The sequence below is a fragment of the Dipodomys spectabilis genome, unplaced genomic scaffold, assembly GCF_019054845.1.
Source record: "Dipodomys spectabilis isolate Male_0828 unplaced genomic scaffold, ASM1905484v1 ptg000054l, whole genome shotgun sequence".
Taxonomy (NCBI): domain Eukaryota; kingdom Metazoa; phylum Chordata; class Mammalia; order Rodentia; family Heteromyidae; genus Dipodomys; species Dipodomys spectabilis.
The window spans coordinates 19087430-19105399 of NW_024870731.1; the positions used below are offsets into that span (position 1 = coordinate 19087430).

General features: G+C 43.5%; 1 protein-coding gene across 3 annotated transcripts in view; it reads left to right on the forward strand.

Moving 5' to 3' along the window:
• The first annotated feature begins 527 nt into the window (after window positions 1-527).
• Lrrc3b (leucine rich repeat containing 3B) overlaps window positions 528-17970 on the forward strand; it is an 87107-nt gene continuing 69664 nt past the window's right edge. Inside the window, exons 1-2 of one of the 3 annotated variants that reach the window (XM_042680060.1) lie at window positions 528-931; window positions 3221-3361. The gene's annotated coding sequence lies outside the window, so the exon portion shown is untranslated. Of the gene's footprint in view, window positions 932-2459; window positions 2550-3220; window positions 3362-17970 lie in introns of those variants that run through there. The other 2 variants (XM_042680061.1, XM_042680062.1) reach the window with 2 other exon arrangements.

Below are 17970 nucleotides of genomic sequence, written 5' to 3' on the forward strand. Positions count from 1 at the left end.
TTATTCAACCCCTCCTCTCCACCTACAGCCTCACACAGTGCTTGGCACCCATTAGGTAATCATCTGTGCCATGGATTTTAAGCATCTACTTTCCCCCCACCGAAGACAATGGAGAGTAATAGAGCTCTGGTCTCAGTAGTTACAAAAACAGGGGAAAGAATGGGGCCATTAACAACCTGCAGGAACTGTGGAACTGTGCAGGGGGAACCTGGGGGCGGCGGGGGGCGGGGGGAGAAGGTGAAAGCAAACACCTCTCAAAGCAAACACTCCTTGCACTTTGCCTCCATTCCAGACCCACCCATCCCCCCCCCCTCCACCACCACCCCTCCCCACGCGAAGGCAAGGGAAAGGCGCAGACTAAGCAATAGGGAAGCTCGGTCGGTCACGCTCTTTCCAGGCTGCTTTTCCAGTCCACAGCAGCCTCGCCCCTCCTCCCTCGTCTCTACGCCAAGCTTTGGAGGCGACTCCTCTCTAGTGACTGAATCCACTGCATTTTAGGACCAGTCGCCTTTTGCCTCTCTTGTGTCTTTGTCTCCTCTTCCTGCGAGGCTCCGGCGCGCCCGGGTCTGCTGCAACCGCCGCAGCAGCTCGAACCAAGTCGTGCCCCACACGGCCACTCGGGGGCCGCACCCTCGCTCCGTGGCGGCGCCCGGAGACGCCAGTCGCGCCACGCACTGCCTGCGTCCCGCGCGCCCCAGCCAGCGCGTATCCACGCAGCCGCCACAAGCCAACCGTGTCCGAGGATCTGAGCCCCACCAGCCGGCTGGGGAAAGAGAAGGGGAGGAAGGGGTGGGCAGCCCAGCTGGCAGCCGGCTGGAGGTGGCGGCCGATGCAGCCCTGACTGCGCGCACACCCCTAGGCAGACGCACCCCACACCTCCTCCCTGCGCCAGGAGGATGGAGCAGCCATCTCAAGCCGGGACTGGCGCAAGGTAAGGTGCAGCCGCCTGTTGCTTTTCGCAGAGCGCGGGATCATCTCTTCCCGGTGGTGCTGCGGCTGTCTGGCCCTCTGGGAACAAGTGGAGGAGAACTATCGCCCTCAGTTGTGAGCCGTGGCTGTGCAAACCTCTGGTCCCTTTGGTACAGACCCTTGGAGAGGCATCAGCTGGTGAGGGGGCGTTGTTAGCTTTCTCCACTTTGGTGCAGCTGGTTGCCGTGCAGTAGTCTGCAAACTTTTGTGACCCCCCCCTCCTTTCCCCGCGCGATGCTCACCCCCGTGTGCGGTGCACTTGCACGTTTAGTTCTCGCGTGCGCCCTTCCCCCAACTCCCCTTGTGAGACGCGTGTGCCCGTTTGGATCTGTGTGTTCTTCTCCGAGATTGGGCACTCGCCGCAGCTCGCCGGCGCTCCCGAGGCGTGGGCTCTCGGGACCCGGCAGTGCCCTCAGCCTGCCCCGTAAGAGCTGGGTAGGAACCGTGATGGTGACATCGGAGTGGGGGGACGTGGAGAGGGGCAAGGCTGCAGGCCACTCCTGGAGCTCTATCCCGAGTGGTGGTTGGGGGTGGATTAGTACCCTGGAGCATGCCACCCACCCAACTCCAGAATGAAACCCTTGGAGTGGCTTTGGGTTGTGCGCCTCGGGAACGGCATGTGCAGCTATGGGGCGCGCGGGGTGGGTGCGTGAAGTAAGTGAGCGAGCGGGGAAGGAAAAGATTGCTGGTGGGGATGTGGGAGGAAGCTGGGGAGAGGGGGAGATCTGAGGGGAAGGGTAAAGGCTCTCCTAATGAAGGCGAGGGGAATGGCCTGAGCAGGAGGAAAAGAGATTTAAGTCCTGAGGGCTCTGGCCTGGGTGTGTAAATGCAGATGGGGGAGGGGCTGGGTAACCTGGGGAAGCACTGGGGTGGAATGCAGCCCTGGAATTTCGGGATTCTGGGGGGCGGATTTGGGAAGGCGGGCTGCTGGGGTGCCTGGTGCAGCGATCTCGCTCTTGGGAGAGTGGAAGCAAACCTCCTCAGCTATCATCTGAATGCGCTGGCATCTTGGGCGGTGACTGAATGGTCAGATCAGGGATAAGGATGCTTTTCTGGGTCTTAGAAAAGCGTAGTTCCCCTCTCTTCTCTGGCAGCCTCTGGCTTTTACACCCATTCATCTCTGCAGCGCGGTGGGTTAGATCCATGCCCACCTTCCTTGCCAGTACTTGGGCATCAAACAAGACTCCACAAGCCTCAGGGTGGGAACGGAATTCCTGGCTATTAGGGGAATACGTGGGTGCAGGGTGGGGGCTGGAGGTCGGAAGGGGAGTCCCCAAAGCCCAGCAAATAGGCAAGGGTCCCAGCGGTGGGAGGAGCCTGCCAAGGCGGAGGCTGCCGTGGAAGCCACCTTCTCCTCCTCCCTCCCCCCTTCCCCCCCGCACCGCTGCCCCACAAATCGCACCTGGGCGGAGCAACGGAGTGGGGGAGCCAAGCCGAGTGCTTCCACTGGTAGGATCGTCAGAGAAGGCGAGCTGGAGCTGGAGCTGGAGGGCAGGGCGTGAGAGGAAAACGCAGAGCAAGGGGGTGTGGGCAGCTGAGGAAGCGAGACCCACCTTCCCGATCCGGGGCCCTGGGCAAAGGTGCGTCTACCCACCACGCAGCCCTCAGGTAGACCCCTTTGCTTATTCCTTTCTGGATGCTTGGTGAATGCAAGAAGGCGAAGCTCCTCCTTTGCACCCTAGCAATTCAGAGTGCAAGACAGTTTGCGGGAGGGCGGGGGGGGGGGGGTCTAGTCTGCTGTCGCAAAGAAGAGACAGCCGCCTCTCTTGCTTAGCACTCAATCCCCCACCCACCGACCTACCTTTTCCAGATGAGGAACACACATGGTTGGACAGCCAGGCGGGGAGCACCTCACTTAACCTTGCTCTCCCACATGAGGCGCATGCCCCTCCCCTCTCCAAGTGACACTTCTGGCTGAGTCTTTTTGGTGGTTCCTACCGCCCCCATAGGCGGTTGTATTGGGGGTTGTACTGGAGGTTGTACTGATCTGGAGCCCCCATACAGCTCTCAGGTGCTCCCTAGCCGGGCCTGACATGGGCACAATCTTCTGTATCTCACCCTATGGATCCTTCCTGCTCTCCTGTGCTAGCTGGGAGCAAGCAGAACTCGGACAGTGGCTTATTTGGACCCTCTGGTCAGATCCGTCCAGAGGACACGTGGCTTGTCCAGGGCACCTGGGAGGAACCTGCATGAGGGTCACTGCCATTCTGGGGCACCCTTGAAGCAGCTAGCTTTCTGCCTCACTCACCAGGGCCCCAAGGAGCAGAAGGAGCAGGAATCCACTCAACTCAGGGTCCTGGAGCAACAACTGAGAGTTGAGGCCACACCTCAGAGGCTGGGCCTAGCTGGTGACAGAACAGAACACAGCTTCCGAATTGCCTGGAAACCTGAGGTAGGATCCCCCCACTGAAAACTCTTCATGCCATAATACTTAGTTTCTGACACCCGAAGGCTGCTTTCTTTCTGAATATTTGTCACCTGGATTTGTGCTCCAGGCTCTTCCCCTGTCTCAGAAACTGGTTAGAAAAGATCACTGGGAAACCGGAGAGAAGACTCCAGAAATATGGCAGGTGGATTTTTTTTCCGCCCAAGTTGTTCCTCTCTTCTGGGGAGATTCGTAATGATAATAGTGAATACTACTTAATGTTTCTTAAATTCTTATTGTGTGGTAAGCACTTTCCTCCATAGTTTATGTACTTTCGTTCATCATGAAGGATGATAAAGTTATTTTTTTTTTTTACAATTTTATAGATGAGAAGCCCAAACTACAGAGAAAGTATTTGCTTCTTTTTCAACTAGCCAGTCCACAGAGAGGCTGGCTCCTCGGGTGGGTAGAGCACACTCTCAGGCCTATTTAATTGTCTCCAAGGACACATGAAGACCACTTAGCCTTCATTTTAAACCTTAGGGGCAAATGGTGGGTGCCAGCCATTCTTGGGATGTGTGTCACCTGCCTCAGTGCACCCCAACAGTGCACCTTGGTAAGATGGGCGCAACTACGACAAGCCATGGAAGGAACTGGTTACAGCGCTGGTCTTGGAAAGCTGTTAGTAAATGTCCTCTTTTGAAGTACAAGACAAAATGAGAGGTCTAAATGGGAATAAAGCTTTACTTTCTGGTTTAAAAAAAATTAGAGGTATTCTCGGTATTCATTTTGTGATTTCACTTCTGCAAATTAAATCACAGAATGTTAAAGTTAAGAGGGATCCCAGATACATCTTTTCCAACCCAGATCCAAAGATAGGCTGTACTTCAGGCCATTCTGTCAGAATATCTGTCTTTGGCCCTCATCAAATGAACTATATTTATACATAAATAGATTATGGTCATTTTTCTGCTGTTTATCGGCATCTCAAAATTAATTAGAGAAAAATATTTTTTCCACAAATGGCTTTCTTTGTTTAATTTTTCATAAATGCTTCTCCATGAACATAATGTGGAAAAGTCAGTACAAGGGACACACAGCCCCCTTCCATGTGCCTCTTTTGAGAAAGATTGCAATAGAATATTTGCAAGCCTTCAAATCAGCAAAAGTTAACTAACCATGCAATCTTTTAACAATTCTAATTAAGATGAAATGGATCTCAACCATTTCTGCATAGTCCTTCTATCAGGTTGAGTAGTTCTGTCCTGCCCTTATTCCCAAGTATTTGTGCAAATATGAGACAATATAGGATATCAGAGAGAAATTGCTTTTCATACAATGAAATGAGCTGGTATGGTTTCGCCTGGAAGTCGTGCCCTTGACTTGAGTTTTTGTGGAATAAAACAATGGACTCCAGCGGTTACACCTGGGACTTAGAAATAGGAACAATGCATCTTTTCCACTTCCTCAACCCACTGAGCCCCTTCTACAATGAGGACTTTCTCCTGCCATTTGGGGATTCCATCTACCTGTATGCACACATGTGGGCTGGTATTCTGGTTTCTGGGGAAACCCCATGTCTTCTTTCAAAAGCCATAGTACCAGAATCTCCTCCTCTGCGAGGAAAACCAAGAAAAAGTCTTGGAGGAAACAGCCAGGGAGCTCAGAGAGGCTGTTTCTTAGTCTCATCAAGATGGCAAAAGTTCCATGTAAACAGTGGAAACCTGGTAGCTTTTATGTCACCTGGATCAAAATTTCCAGCACTAAGGCTGTGATGCACCAAGACAGAGGTTCTGGGGAGTCTCTGAAGTGGAGCAAGCAAAGGTAAGGGGACAGTGACCTGAAGAGGAGAGGAGACTTGGCTGATGACAAGTCCTGGTGGGACAGAAATGCCTGTAGCAAATGCTCATGCACGATGCACTAGCTCCCCTCTTCTTTCCTTCTTACCTCTTCCTTAGCCTATCATCTGATATGGGTCACAATGTGGTGAATGTGAATCACAGAACTCCTAGCTGCTTGTGTGTGTGTGGGGGGGGGGGCGGTCATTCACTTTCTAGTGAATTCCTTAGAAGAGTCTTGTTTTTATGTAAGTAGGAGAATGTTGCACACCTGCCACACTCTTCAGGGAGAGCCATCATGTCATTACCTCAAGGGAAGCCTTTTGGGGGCAGGGATACTGCTTCCATTAGACTACAGCAGTTAAGTGTTTTCTTACCCCAGTAGGACAACATGTCCGAAGATAGTTTCAGTGGGGAAGAGAATGAATTCATGTGATCCTGGCATAGATCCGTGTTTCCCATGGTGAGATATTTTGGGGGGGGGGAGGTGGTGGAGTTGGCCTCTCATCATGTGATTCATGTGGGCCACATCCCTCTGTTAGTTTCCTGTGACTCCAGTGTGGTATGGGATCAAAGGCCCAGATGACACCTCTGTTGGCACAGGATTCTGGCATCTGTTTCTTTCCAGTCATACAAATAGGAGTTTGTTGATGTTTCGGATAGCAAGTAGTATCAAGCAACACAATTCCATCTAATATGAAGGATGTGGAAAATTAAAACTTTATATTCAGAACACATTGAATAGGTATGTATGTAATACATAGTATGAGTTATAATGCTCATTTGGAGGTTGGATGTTTGACATATAAAGTAAAATCAACCTGTACATCATCTGACTTAGACTATTTTTAATAACAAGGGGAGGCAAGTAATAAGATTCTGTGAGAAGAATTTGAAGAAAATGTTAACGAAAGCTTTATCCATAGATTGTAACTTGAAGCTTTGTTCAACAAATGGCTTGAGATCAGGATGGAAATTCATATCTGAAGTGTTTTAATATGTTTTCATACACTGTGTAAAAACTTAAGAATTAGTATATCTCAGTCAACCACTGGAAGAGAATGAAATCTAGAAGCTTTTCATGAACTGACAGTTTTCCTTCAAAGTGGCAAGGTAATCGTAAGGACCATATAATTCTTTAAAATAAAGGAACAAATATGGAACAAAAAGAACTACCCCCCATAAAAATGGATTTTGTTCTTTAAGCGGATAAATGAACAGATTAGGAAAGGTTACAAAATTTATGATTTCATTTTATCCTAAGCTCTCCAAGCTGCATTTAATGTTAGTGCTTGTACAGTGCAAATGTCAGTACACTTCCAGGTATATTTTTTTTCAAGTGCTTTTGTACCTTTTATTAGAAAAAAATGGAAACAAATATAAAAAAATCTACAGTAAGCCACTCTCTCCAGGAGCAATGTTTGACAAAGTAGTATTTTTTTCAAATATAGGATAGATTAGATTATTTTCCCCCTCTTTTCTTTCCCCCCTCATTCCTTCTCCTCCTTTCTCCTTCTCTTCCTCCCTCTCTCCCTCCCTCCCTTCCTTCCTGCTTTCTTCTCTAGCTCATTGACAGAGTAATTACTTAATACCTTCCCAAGAATGATTACTTTTTCAGGACAGGGTAGGGCTAAGTGCAGATTGCACCTGTACCCTACCCAAAGCCAAAACACCAAGATCACGAGGTCTTTTACTGGATCTGCCCCCAGTCTTCTAGCTCAGCTCTGATTTGAAGAAACAGTGCCCGGGCCTGCTTCTGAGGGCTTCCCTGTTGGCAGTGACTAAGCAGTATACTTTTTGTATGCTACAATGGAACTTGGCCACTGAATAGAGTCCTGGTCCAGGCTACTGGTCTAGCCTAGACACGAGGTCCACAGGGATTATCAAGAAGGGTACTTTTCACCCCTTTTTAAAAACACATTGATGCTGAGGTTATGTTATGAAATATTGTGTGGTCATTATTAGAGTATCCAGCTGGGTTTTTTTATTGTATTTCAGATATACATGCTACAATTGTAATGAGCATCATTCCTAAGTGGGAAGTATAGGTAGTATAAATCAACCATACCAGAAGCCTCTGCTATAAAACCTATGAAGGAAGGTGATATAAGACCAGCTTAGTCAAAAGAGGCAAAGAAAAGCAGCAGAGGAGAAGTACTGAGACAGAAGAGGAATAAGAGAGACCAAGAAAGAAAACTATTCATTCTAAGGAAGAGAGCCTAGCAGTTGGCACAGAAAGATTTTGCACATTAGCATCCTAAGCCCATAGACAAAAGGGGAAAACAGAGGAGACAAAGAAAGTGGAGATAATAAGTCCTAAAGAAAAAAAAGGTGTACAAGTAAAAGAAAGATGCACTACATAATTCCTAACTGTCTGCATTAGCTTAGATCAGGCTAGGTCCTCAGCTGGAGGCCCTGGCCCCTTTTTCACATCCCAGAATACCTCATTAATGTGTAGCTTCCCAATCACCAAATTCAGAGCTCTCACCCTCATGTACCTCATAGTGCGCTTTGGCAATCTGATGAAGCCTAGGAAACTTCAGCATTACTTTTTTAAGTAGCATTATGTTCTTGAATGCATGAAACATAATACACAAGATTACAAGCAGATCTTAGTAAAACATTTATTTAGTTATAATGTGTGATGTATGTGCCTCTTATGCAATGCATGCATAAGTTGTACCACTGGGACTCATTAATGGCTATGTCATTTTGGAGTAGAGATGAGCCTAAATGCATAACTATAGCAACAATAATATGATTTGAAAAATACCTAATTACACTGGTGGCAAGAGCTGCTGATTCCAATATTACAGTTGAGGTTTATGACTGGCATTCATGAAAGAATAAATACTACTTTGCTATGTCATTTTAATGAGGGAAGTTTTGTCTTTTTTTCCATTCAAGTTCATAGGCAGATGTCTTAGGGTCCACTAGTAGAGGCCTTAGAAATGCATGATCGCAAGAACTCTAGACCAGGGGGACCCTGTCATTTGTCATTTACCACAAGGACACTCTGGAAAATGAAAGGGCTCTTAGTTATTTTTGCAAGACAGTAGATGCAAGTTGGGATAAGCAAATTGGGATTAAGCAAATTTTCATATATGGCCCTATAGGGTCTTATTTGCTTGTTCACTTCCCAGGGATCTTTTCTTCCTAGAGCAATTTTTACTCCTCTGCACCAAGGAATTGACTTTATCTGCCCTATTCTTGGAGATCACTGGTTGGGAAGTGGAGATAACCTTTAGTGAAAGAAGGGCCCATATCAGCGCCACTGCCTGGCTATGGAGTGCCTTTGTAAGAATAAAATAATCGACTTCCTAGGTGTAGCAGGAAATCCTGAATCCTGGCCGGATAAGCACTGGCTTACATTTGAGTTCCCAATGATCCCCTTGGCGAGGTGCCCTGTAGCCTTGGCCAATATCACCTGAAGTGAGGGAGAATTATCAGGCTACATTGCATTTCTGCCAAAAGTTTCAGCTTCCTTTCCAGCATTTTTTTTTTCTTTTCAGCAGAGCTGCCACAATAGTTTTGAAAGGTTCACTTCCTTTCCCTGCCCACTTCTTAGCAACCAGGAAATGGCCTTGGTGCAAGCAGGTGGATGGATAGTCATGGGAAAAGCCCAGGATCGGAAGCATTCTTAAAGAGAGTGGTGAACAGGGGATTGTGGTTATAGGGTGTTTTCTAAACAGATTTGTCCAGTTCTTGTTTTTGTTGTTGTTGTTGATGTTTTTCCTGTTGTAACTGGTGAAATAAAATCTGCTGAGTAGGAGAAAAGTCTCTCTTCAGAAACCCTTTGACTTAGCAGAAAGAGCCAACATCTCAGAATATGTCTTCTGCATATGAACTATTGACTGGGACATGTGGCCTGGCACAATGTCACCTGGTTCCTTGGTTCTTACCAAAGGTTCTTACCTGCCTACAGCAGGTGCTGTCAATTACATGGAGCTCTACTTGCTGAGAGTCAGGGTAACTGGGGGCTAAATGTTTTTAAAAGACCCTTCCAATGGATGATCTAGAGTATCAAGGATATGTCCAAGACTGCTGTTTGTTTCTGTTGTTTTTCAGTCATGGGGCTTGAACTTAGGGCCCAGCCACTATGTCTGAGCTTTTTTCCCCCCCCTCTAGGCTAGCACTCTACTACTTTAAGCCTGCTCTAATGGTTATTTGGAGTTAAGAGTTTCATGGACTTTCCTTCTTGGGCTGGCTTTGAACCACAATCCTCAGATTTCAGTCTACTGAGTATCAGCTAGGATTACAGGTGTGAGCTACCAGCACCCAGCTCTCCAGCACTACTACTTATACTTCATATAATGGGTTCTTGTTTAAGACTTTCATGTCTTTGTGGATCAACACTCTAGGATCCTGAGCATCAGTGTTACCTGCAACAAAAGACTAAGGTAGAAGGCTTTAGAGGGAAAAGTTACTCAGGAGGGGACAACGTAGGAAAGGGGTGATATGATGTACTCCTGCTTTCTTTTATGCAAAATGGAAGAAAGATGGAGGAAATTTTGAAATGCAATTTACTTGTCCAATTCTCAAAAGGCATATGCCAAGATTCCTCTCTATTTTTGTAGGTATGGTTTCAGAAGTATTTTATTGTCTATCTGTTCTCTGTCTCTTTATGTGCCATTTTCCTCAGCATCCCATAAGTCCTGCTGCTGAGTTGATACTAGCTCATTTGCAGTTGTCCACATTTTCTCTCTCCAACTCTATGCTGGTGACTTGAAAACAACCAACTAAGAGTACTTACACTAGCAGTGAAAAGCACAGCTTCCCCTCCCCCAGAAAATCTGGTTGCAAAATTTACAAGTCCAGTTCCCCACCCCATCAAGGAACTTTCTGTTCTTATAACTTAAAGAACTCTTTCCCATATCCTCCATTTGTCATCCTGTTCCTGACTGCTCATTTCTCTTTCCCTCATCTTTCTCTTTTCTTTCTAGCTGCTCATCTGCCTACCAACTACCACTCAGAGATAGCCAGACTAAACTGTAATTCCTTTCTCTTCTGCCATTTAGTAGCTAAGTAAGGACTATGGGAACATTTTTAATTTTGCTAACACTTTCTCTATGTAAATGTGGTACAATGATAAGAATGTGAAAGATGTAAATGATTTGAACAAGTACTTTTAATAGTGCCAGATAGCGATAGATATTACCTAAATCATTGTTATTATTATTGAGCAGAACATTGTTGTTCTTATTAACTATTATCTACTGTTTTACTCAGGGTTCAGTACGTTCTTATTAACTATTATCTACTGTTTTACTCAGGGTTCAGTACTAAGTATGTCTACATGAAAGAAGTTAGTAAAACAAAGAAAATATTCAGAGCTCTGACAAAGCCCAGTTAGTTATTACAGTGTTATCCAAATTGATTTCAGGGAGACAGGAACATTTTAATGAATCCTGAAGGCTAGTCACACAGCGTGAGCAAATTGACAAAACAGACAGGGACATCCCCAGAGGAGGGACAAGATATGAGCACAGATAAAAGAGGAACCAAAGAGGTGGTTGTTAGGGTTTATGAGCCTGAACCTGAGGTCCTAGAAGGAGAAGGGACATTGGATGGACTTCAGGAAATACCTAGAGTCCAGGAAGTGAGCTGCAATCCTCTTTTAATTCTTTCTGTTGTCTGTCCCAGCACAAGTCTGAGTGAGCTTAGGCTCTTCCTGGAGGTGGGAGGAGAGGCCATAAATCCAGATTTTATATGAAAACTCCTGATGTTTAATGGTCTGTTTCATTTAATTAAGACTAAAATGAAACAATAACTACAGAACAGAACCCATGTATAGTCTATAGTCAGCCTCCCACAGAAGAGTGGAGCTCTACATTTTAAGCTTGTTTAAAAACGCTAACATACAGCCAGGAGCCAGGGGCTCATATTTATAATCTTAGCTACTCAGGAAGCTGAGATCTGAAGATTTCAATTCCCAATCAGCTTGGGCAGGAAAGATTCATGAGACATAAACTACTCAGGAAAAGCTGGAAGTGGAGCTGTGGCTCAATGATTGAGCACGAGCCTTGAGCAAGCTCACGGACAGTGCCCAGGCTCTGAGTTCAAGCCCCAGGACAATACAAAAAAAAACAAAAACATATGCAATAATTGAAATTCCTGAGTTTGAATGTGATTCCCTCCTTAACTGTGTGACCACAAATGAGGGTTCTTTAAGCTCTCTGAACCTTAGTGTTCTACCAAATGCCTATTGTTACTTCTTATCCTCCATTCCTGGCTGAACGAAAGAGTCCTAGCAAGGAACCTGACAAATGTTGGAATTATCCCTAAGCTCCGGCAGAGCCACACACAGTACAGCTCCGAGTCTCCTTTTAAGTCATCTGAAGACACCTGACTGTCCTCACATGCCTCATTAATTTGAACAATTGATGGGGGGAAAAGAAAGGTAGGTGTGTTTTTCCCTTTGCATTTTGTTCAACGTCAGGAGGAGCTTGGCATTCCGTTTTGGAATTCAGCATGTCCAGGAGGAATCCACCTCAGCGTTCCTCATTGGTTCCGGAAGGGTGCAGGGCAGTAGGGCCACTTCTGCCCTGTGAGCTGATGATGGTTCTTTCAGCTGCTCCTGGTGTTCGTCAGCATTGTCAATACATTTGTGTATTTCTCCTCTTTTCATCCCTTTCCATTCCAGGCAGGTTATTATCATGCAAACTTTTATGAGCCAACCTTAGAAGAATCAATCCAATTGTTTCTGGTAGAGGGGCTGAGCCACGTGGACATTAGCTCTGACACTAGTGAGAGGTGCACCCAGCCTGCTTCACTGGGCCTGGTGGAACTAACTGTAACTGCAGCCTTGTTGGCCTTCAGGCTTATGATAATGCCATAAAACACAGTGCCGTCTGCTTGACATTACCTTTATTCGTTTTGTTATGTTGAACATGGCCATATTGAGTTTTCAAGAAGCAGATAGGCTTTGAGGAAGGCATAATTGATTTCAAAGATCAGGTCTTCCCAGGACTGGGTCTCTATGCAGTTCTAACCACACTGCTTCTCATGCTGACCTGAGCCTAAGAGTTCTACTCCTTTCCAAGATCCAAGCCATCTGACATCTCAGCTCTCTGATGCAATAATATTTTTTTCCCACTACTGGTGTCCAGGGCCCTATCTTACTGACCACTATAAGACCTGAGCTCCAGAGAAGCCAATGCTCTGCCCTCAGATGTGAGTTTAAAACATCTCCATCTATAGATTTAGCATTTAGATGAAATGGCACAATTGATGTCAAGGACCAAGAAGTCACTCTAGCATTGCCTGGGCCTTTGGATAAAAATGTGCTGAATGAATGAGTAAACTCGAATGAATGAAGTGAAAAATACCCAATTTAGGGCAGGCCATGGTCATGCATGGCTATAACCCCAGCTACAATTTAAGACAGTCCCAGGCCAAGTTAGCTCAAGACCTTATCTGAAAAACAAACCAAAAACACAAACAAGATTGTTACTTCAACAAGTATGACTCACTGAGTTCAAAATCATATCATTGCAAGAAAATAATAATAGATTAAATCCAATTTTGATCTTTTGGAAACAGTTTATTCCAATGCTAAAGACTTCTTATAATCATAAAATTATACTTTTATAAGAAGGAAAAATAAATTATTTTAGTGATATATATATATATATATATATATATATATATATATATATATATGGAGAGAGAGAGAATGTATGTTTATTTTTTTAAGATGTTAACAACATTTACTTACTGGCTCACTCACCCCATGTTGACATAATGGTAGTAAAATAAATGCAGTCAGCGTGCTTTCCTATTTACTCAGCATGCAAGCTAGTGTCTGTTTCTAAGCATGTGCAATTTCATCAAGGTCTTCTAGAACTCTTCTCAATAAAGAGATGCTGAGTTGTGATGTCAACCTGCCAAAACCTAATTAAGTCAAGTTTAGTAAAAGAAAAGATCTTCCTTCTTTTGTAAAAAGAATCATAGAACTTTGATATTGGCAGGACTTTTGGGGTCCCTGTATTTTGAAATCCTCAACGGGCAAGCTACCATAGAAGAATAGGATTCTTTTCTGATAAAACGGTGACTTCATTTTTTCATTTATTTTGTTACTATTGTTACTATATTTAAGCCTTTGTGCAAAGGAGCTACAACTCAACATATCAATTTATGAGTACAATACATCTTGATCAATGTCAGCCCTTCTACCATCTCCCCTCTCATCTTTCCCAACTCCCAGTCCATCCTCTCAAGTAAAATAGTAACTTTGGAAGGCTTTCTCATTCTAAGAAATGTCTGAGACATGGCTTTTGCTTCTGAGAATGAAGTCATGGTTTCCTTAGGATGCTACTTATTTTGTTTCATTTTTGTCTTTTTTCATTCTGAGTGCAGATGAGTTCATGTTGGGTGGGTGTGGGTTGGAAGAGTCTGAAGTGCTTAGGTAACAGTTGGCATGCCAGTTGTGTAATGAAGAATATGTATTGACAATATCAAATGGTGGGCTGAATCTCATTTTGGATGTGTAAGGGGGAAAAAAAAAGAACAAAATTTCTAAAAGTAATAACACTGCCTGTATCCCAGGGGTGTTTCTGACTGTTGGGCAACAGAACTGAGAAATATGGGCCTTAAAATATGTGCCTTGAAATACATGCCACGTTCTTCTCCAGCCTGAGTTGACTGTATCAACCCCCACAGTTTTTAATTTCTTTAATTATTGGAGAGTGCTGTTTTGTTGTCAAATACATATTTGTGCTGAACTCAAGAACTAAGGGAAGAGTTTCAACAATTACAGGTGAGAAAAATTGTCTTTTCCCATTGAAAGTGGAGAAACCAACAGTTTCTTGAAAAACTGCTACTGATTTATGGCTACTAGGAAATTACTGTTTGCTCCACCACCACAAATTTGTCTTTAGCTCCTGGCCACCTATATATCACTGATTTTAAAAGGTCTTGTGTCTTCTACACTATCTAGCTATCTGTCTATCTATCTATCTGTCTATCTATCTATCTATCTATCTATCTATCTATCTATCTATCTATCTATCTATCTATCTATCTATCTATCTATCTATCTATCTATCTGGAGGTCCTGGAGTTGAACTCAGGATCTTAGACTTGCATAGCTGGTGCTCTACCACCTGAGCCATACTTCCAGCCTGGCATTTGCTGGTTAATTGAAGATAGAATCTCAAAGATGGCATCCCTGACCAGGCTGACTACAAACTATAATCCTCTGATATCAGCTACCTTAGTGGCTAAGCTTATAGGCATAAACCCTTGGTGCTCAGCTGCTTACCTTCTCTTTGTGCAGATAGCAACAGTAATGTCTTCTTTCTCGAGGCTTACGAGGGGAGTGGGAGGTGTGCACACGGATGTGAGTGGACTGGGAACACAGCAAATGTCTCCAATGGTAGCGTGTGGCTAATAACATGAGTCTGTCATAGAATAGCCAGAGCAGAAATTTTACCATTGAATCTTTGACAGCCTCTTGTGTGGTGGAATCTGTTACATCTTCTCAGAACAGTATTTTTAAATGCAAAAGATAAAGTATATGGGATTTCAAAGTGCAAAACTACACAAAGCACTGATTTGTACAGAACTTACAGTGCTTTGCATCTATGACATCAACTAATATGTTATCAGTAATAAAACAATTTATATAAAGAAAACTTACCTTAAATGACACACTTCAGTAGTTTGCTTCACCATAAGATAAACATGTTTGAATATTCTTGGGCTGGACTTATAGCCATATATATATATATATATGTATATATATATATATATATATATACACACACACACACATATATATACATATATATGTATATATATTCCTATTTTCAAAGAAAACACTAATGAAACATTTATTCTCATTTGAACTTGCAAATTTTCCCAAACTATAGCAACTAATTTAAATTGTTGGCTTTTTTTCATGGAGTGATGAAAGTAGGCAGAGATAGGAAGGAACATAAGAGTCAGGAACTGTCTCTGTCACCAGAGCGAGAAGGTACATCTTAGGGCTGGGTGACCACCAGTGAAGAATTGACAGTTCTAGTCTATATACCTTATGAACAGAATTATCAGAAGGAATCATTCTGATTTTAAAGCTGTAGTAATAAATTATATTTCTGGATTTCTGGAACCACTATATTGTCATATGAAAAGAGGAATTGAATTTTATTGGAGATGCCAAAGCAGGTAATGTTTTGCCTGCTTTGAAAACAGTTCATTGAGCCACAAAGATGCAAGAATTGAAAACGAATGCCCTTCTCTTTTTGGCTTGGTGCATTTGTGGTAGTTAGGGAGCCTGGGAGGGACTAATAAAGCCAGAATGATTATGTGGTTTAATTATATATCAATATATCTACATGTGTATGTGGCTTTGTATGCATGTCTATAAAACCTCTGGACACCGAGTGTGTACACAGGTGGTTTCATTTATGAGTGAGTTTGAGTCTAGGATTCAGCAGATCATGGAGAAATGAGAAGGCCTGGACATCTAGAGTCAGACATGGAGCTCCTGGCACCCAATCACTAGATGTGTGATCCTGAGCAGTACGGCAGGGGTCTCTGGTTCTGACTCTTTGGCTAAAGTGCAGAAGCTGTGAAATGTCAGGATTGCTCTTTTTGACCTGTTACAAGAATCCTGACACACTCTCATGGTTTGCCTGAGTAGCATTTCCTGGGCCTCTTTTCAATCTTGCTTGCTGAGTGATTTGGAAATGAGCAAGAAAGCAATCAATCTGACGTCAGAGGACTAAAGAGAGCAGCCATGTGTCTGGGGAGTTGCTGGTCCTGTCAGTTGTTTGGATGTTGTCGCCACTTTGGTCTGGCAACCTTGGCACCTTCTTTTTTCTCACTTCTTGGGAAAGATTTTTGACCAACTAATTTCACACAGGGGTGAACTCATACATACGCATGTGTACACACACACACACACACACACACACACACACACACACACACACACACACACACACACACACACACACACACACACACACACACCCCTTCTCTGCTCAGTGTTCCCCCAGGCACGACAGGTAATATTTAGGTCACTTTGGACACGTACGATTGTTTTTTTAATTTGTTCATACTTTGACAGGTACTAAAAAAAAATACAGGAAAACTCTTTCAATGAATCTTATCTTTGAGGATAAGAAATAATTTAAGTAAAGTGCTTGAAGAGAATATGTAAGTATCCACATAGATAGAACTTGATGTCACCAAAATCTTGACGACAGTATGAAGTCATATGTGGTGCACACTAAAGTAATGATATGATCAGACTTCATGTTAACAAATTTAGAAGAGACTACCTTATCAAGGGACATGTGATGCCCATCAGAAGGTTTTTATTCTTCATGGGTTTGGTAATTCATCCTAAAATGTCCTCTTGAAAACCCGTTAGTTCTCATCTTCGTATTGATTGTGGTTGGTATTTAGAATGTCAGAATTTAACCTGGATATAATTAGGGGAAACAGCAGACAAATTAAACCTGAAAAGAAATTATGCAAAGCAACTGGCCTTGGATTCTGCAAAAATGTCAATATCATAAAGCAAAAGAAAACAATAGGCTGAGGATCTATTCTAAATTAAAGGAGGCCGAAGATATATGCCAACTAACTATAATGTGTGGTCCTTTGTGGGGTCAAGATAAAAACAAGAATTTATAAAGCACAGTTTGGAACACAGAAGGAATTTAAAAATGGATTGCTTGCTAAAAAAATAGGATCTTTGCAAACTTTAGATTTCCTGAGAGTAATTATTGCAGAATAAGATAATATCCTTATTATCTTGGTCTTAGGAGACTCATGCTGAAGTAGTTAAGGATAAAGTACATCAATATCTACAATGAATATTCAACTAATCAAAATATGCATACCCACATAGTCTTACACTATTGTGTCCATATGTATGCACATAAAATACATATACATATATACCCATGCATATATGCATATATCCACACAGACTTGCATACATATATACATGTACACAGATGCATATGTACATGAATACTCATAGGGAAAAATAGACATGATAGAATAGGATGACAACCAATCCATAATATTAATTTTGCAATGAATGCAATCTTTCTGTAGGCTTAAACTATTTCAAAAATAAAATTGCAGAAAAAAATTAGTAGAGTTTTTTTTAGCTAAGGGAATTTTTGAGGTAAGTCTAAAATTTATCGTGTAGACCAAGCAATTGTGTTGAGGAGCTGATTAAAATTTTCCTTGAGCTTGCTAAGGAGCATGTCTACATTGTACAGAGACCTGCAAATTGCTTCCTCGCTATCCAGCAGACAAGATTCCACCTGCAAAGGAGCCATTGGACATCAGAGTGGGTTCTGGTTGATGCAGCTGAACATAGATTGTGGTCGTGATTGCCTAGACTGCAGCTTGCATAAACTTTGGTCTTACAGTCAGACGATACTGCTAAACACAGAATGGGCTCTGCTGTGTCTGAATGTTTTGTGTGTGGGTGTAGGTGTGGTTATGTGTCTGTATCTATGTCTGTGTATTTGTGTCCTTCCTTACATAGTTCTTGGGTGCCTATTATTCTGTAGCCACTGTTCCTTGGGGTAAGTGGTAAAGCTGGTCAGAATCTATTACTTATAGAAATCAGAGTCTGGAGTGTGAGATATTAGAAAGTAGCCACAAGAGAAGTGGAATGAATGCAGATATTTCCAACATTACCAAGAAAAAACAAACTATGAAGGTTACCTGACAGGGTATGACCTCGAGCAGGCTTGACCTCGAGCAGGCTTTCTAAGAGATTGATCAGCCATTGAGTCCAATAAGAAGAGTGGTTTATTTTCCATA